The 3,507-nt window shown below is 32.2% G+C and overlaps 1 protein-coding gene, 1 long non-coding RNA gene and 1 other non-coding gene across 3 annotated transcripts in view; 1 reads left to right on the top strand and 2 right to left on the bottom strand.

The window, feature by feature from the left end:
- Window positions 1-3,507, bottom strand: part of pippin (solute carrier family member pippin) — a 43,402-nt gene that overhangs the window by 10,968 nt on the left and 28,927 nt on the right. The gene's annotated exons all lie outside the window — the stretch shown is intronic.
- The window catches only part of LOC108364552 (uncharacterized), a 10,331-nt gene that overhangs the window by 2,113 nt on the left and 4,711 nt on the right, over window positions 1-3,507 (bottom strand). The window contains exon 2 of the long non-coding RNA XR_001847775.1: window positions 1,918-1,923. This is a non-coding gene — a long non-coding RNA (uncharacterized LOC108364552). The remainder of the gene's footprint in view (window positions 1-1,917; window positions 1,924-3,507) is intronic.
- On the top strand, window positions 2,633-2,704 carry TRNAE-UUC (transfer RNA glutamic acid (anticodon UUC)). The gene has a single exon. It is a non-coding gene; the product is annotated as a tRNA-Glu (tRNA).

Genomic DNA, 3,507 nt, shown 5'->3' with positions numbered 1-3,507 from the left:
GACGGACGGACAGACAGACATGGCTTAATCGATTTCTTTTTTCATCCTGATCATTTATGTATACATTTGTCTATATCTATCTCGATTCGTTTTGGCTGTTACAAACAACCGTTATGTGAACAAAATTAATATACTCTTGTGCACAAGTGCGCTCGGGTAGAAAAAGACAAAATCGGTCAAAATATCGCAATTCTTTTATTTTGTGGACCACTATATGTGTGTACATACCTAGCATATAAGTTCTTATGCATTGAGTGCAAAAGAGTGTATTTTAGTACAAAACGAAATGAAATTTTATGTTCCTAAATATCTTTTGCTTAGCACCATATAAAAAGTGTTTTATGTAATGTACATAAATGTGATATATGTACATATATTTTTACACATACATATGTATGTATGTACATATATGTGTATGTAATGTTGCATAACAAGCCAATTAATTCAATTATTTCTTTTCTTTAGTTTTTTAAACTCCGTGAAATGAACTGATTTTATGAATTAATACATTTATTTGTATTTTTTATGGAATCGGCATCGGCATCGGTACCTGAAAAAAATTGGAATCGGTCGGACTCTAGTAAGATTACTGATTAGTGCTCGGATTAAGGAATTTTAATTTCGCAATAGATCAGAGAAAAAATTGGAGTAGACTGAAAAGCTCCAAAGTAGATCCAATGCAATTATAAGTGAAACAAGGAAAAAGGTCTAAGTTCGGGCGCAGCCGAACATTAGATACCCGGCGTAAGTATTAAATGTAGCTTTTTCACCTTTCGTACAACTAACGCTACATTGAATGCCGGGTGGTTTCATCCATATTTCCAACATCTTTGATAAACTTTCCAAAATTCCATAATAATGTTACTTATTTTCAAGGGATTGTTGTTAGTATCAATTTTGTGTAAATTAGCGTCCTTAAATTTCGAAATATCAAAGTTTCAAGCATTTCTGAAATTTACCGTTATATAAAAAGTGGGCGTATGTTATTTCCGATTTCAATAATTATCAGCATTTTGGTAGAAATTGCTCAAACGGTTACTGAGATATACATATGTGGTCACAAGTAGGCGGTGCCACGCCCATTTTCCAAAATTTTATCATAAACGTATTTTCCGTTTAAGAATTATTACAAACATCAAATTTGAATAAATTAGCTTCGGTATTTACTGATTTATCGAAGATTTCGTATTTCGTATATTTACCGTTATATGGAATGTGAGCGTGGTTATTGTCCGATTTTAAGAATGTTCAGCCATTTTGTATGTTATACCAAGACCAACAACCGTGCCAAGTTTGGGGGAAATTGGTGGAGCGGTCACCGAGATATACACATGTAGTCATAAAAAAAAATGTATAATATTCTTCTAAAAATTATTGTAATTATAAATTTTGAGTGAATAAGCTTTAGTAGTTACAAAAATATCGCAGCTTTCGTATTTCTGAAAACTACCGTTATATGGGATATAGGCGTGGTTTTGGTCCGATATTGCCCATTTTCAATACCATCCGTCCTACTGCTCAATTACGAACGGTAATTCATCGGAGAAAACCAATTTCGGCAATTTACCACTTTAAGCTAAACGAAGCAACACTTTGGCTCTTTCGAATCTAACTTTTTTTCTTCAGCGTTGTTAAGATCTCTTTTTGGAACTTCAATCCGCGATATGTTTAGCTCTTTTGCCATTTGATTTCGCTCAATTCGGTTCTTCAATTTACAAATCATTTCTGGTGTTGTTACTCTCTTTTTTGGTTCAGTTCCTAGGCGCCGGGCAACGCTACCAGTATCACAATAGTAAGCTATAGTACGAGAAACAAATGATTTATTCATATTTAGGTGTTGAAGGCTCGAACAATGGTCATTTGCGATTTTCTCGCCAAATAAAAAACAATCACACTATTACGTTTAAGTTCTATTACGTATAACTGTAATTTTCCTTCACAAAAATCAAAATGCTTTCGCGGGTTTCGTTATGAAACAAAACAATGAAGTGTAGTTTCTCCTTATTGGTTTGTCAGTTACATCGGTGTGAAGTTAGTTTTATTTTTTGTCAGCCAACCTGTTTTTTTTATTTGATTTACATATATGTTTTACTTTACTTTACTTTATTTTATCTTATTTCGCATCACTTATGTTATTATTACTTTATCTTTATTTTTGGTATAATTGAGTAAAAAAAATAATAAAAATTAAATGAAAAATCTACTGACAGCGGGACTCGAACCCACGAACTAGCGGCTCGTTAATCCACATTACTGCCGTCTGTCAAGTCAAAATTTTTATCAGATAAACTGCGCCGTTAATCAGGATCGACGTTGCCACGTCTGTCTATGCTTTAAGAAAAATTGCTTTAGTGGTCGACTATTTTGCAGGATGAAGTAGAATTTTTTTAGTATAAAGTAATTGTAGAAGAGTCCGAACACTGCTTCAGGTACTATTTTAGTAAATTATAAGAATACTAATACACTGTCATAAGAGCGTAAAAAATTAAAGAGCGCAGCTTTTATAATTCTCTTAGCATATGCGTTAGCGACAGCTATATTTGTGCGTGTATGTAGTCGACTTCGTTAATAACCCCAAGCATGAGCAACAAAATAATGGTGAAGTACAATATTTGCTTGCCGCCGTGGTATATCCCATATGGTCTAGTGGCTAGGATATCTGGCTTTCACCCAGAAGGCCCGGGTTCGATTCCCGGTATGGGAATTTGACTTTTTTATTTGTTTAATATTTTTTTTTGTTTTAATTTTTTTTTATATTAATTAAATAATTTCTTTTTAACAAAAATACTTGTATACACGTATGTGTATATACTTAGATATGCATATGTATGTACATACATACACACCTACTCGTAGGTCTAACGTCACGATATTTTCTTGTCGTGCGCTTCGTATGAAGGCCGTTTTATAGGTTTCTTCTATTTCATTAATTTGTTGGGAGTATTTATGTATGGATGTGCAAGAGTCACGACAAAGAGAATAAAATGATGTAGTACACACAGTATTATTAAAATCGTAAATTTTTTAACAGGTACCGTAATGGTTATGATATTAATAATAAAAAACTTAATTTAAGCATTAAAATTGGATTCCAATTTTTTCAATCATAATATAACCGCTTTTTTCAAATTTAATTTTTTAGACCATAAAAGATTTAAAGCGATCAAAATACCACAGTCTCTACAGTAAAGGCTAAAAATAAACGAAAAAATTAAATTCCAAAAAACGATTATTTTTGATCGAAGAAAACCATTAAATTTGACAGAAAAAATTTAGGAGTGTCGTTAATTTCTTCATAATCCAATGATCGGCTCTAAAACAAATTAGTATGGGAACACCCTAGCAACACCACGTTTCCGAATTATCGAAATCGGTTTGCGTGGTCCAAAGTTATGCGGTAATATATGTACATAAAAAAAAAAAAATATTTATAACATTCTCCATTTTTGCAGCCGGTTTAAAATAAAAATCTAAATTTGAGCCGTTTATTTTGAAAATGACTTAAGT

The sequence above is a fragment of the Rhagoletis zephyria genome, unplaced genomic scaffold (genome assembly GCF_001687245.7).
Source record: "Rhagoletis zephyria isolate East Lansing unplaced genomic scaffold, Rhagoletis_zephyria_1.1 Rzeph_scaffold_01591, whole genome shotgun sequence".
Taxonomy (NCBI): Eukaryota; Metazoa; Arthropoda; class Insecta; order Diptera; family Tephritidae; genus Rhagoletis; species Rhagoletis zephyria.
This window is presented reverse-complemented; position numbering and strand designations above follow the sequence as displayed.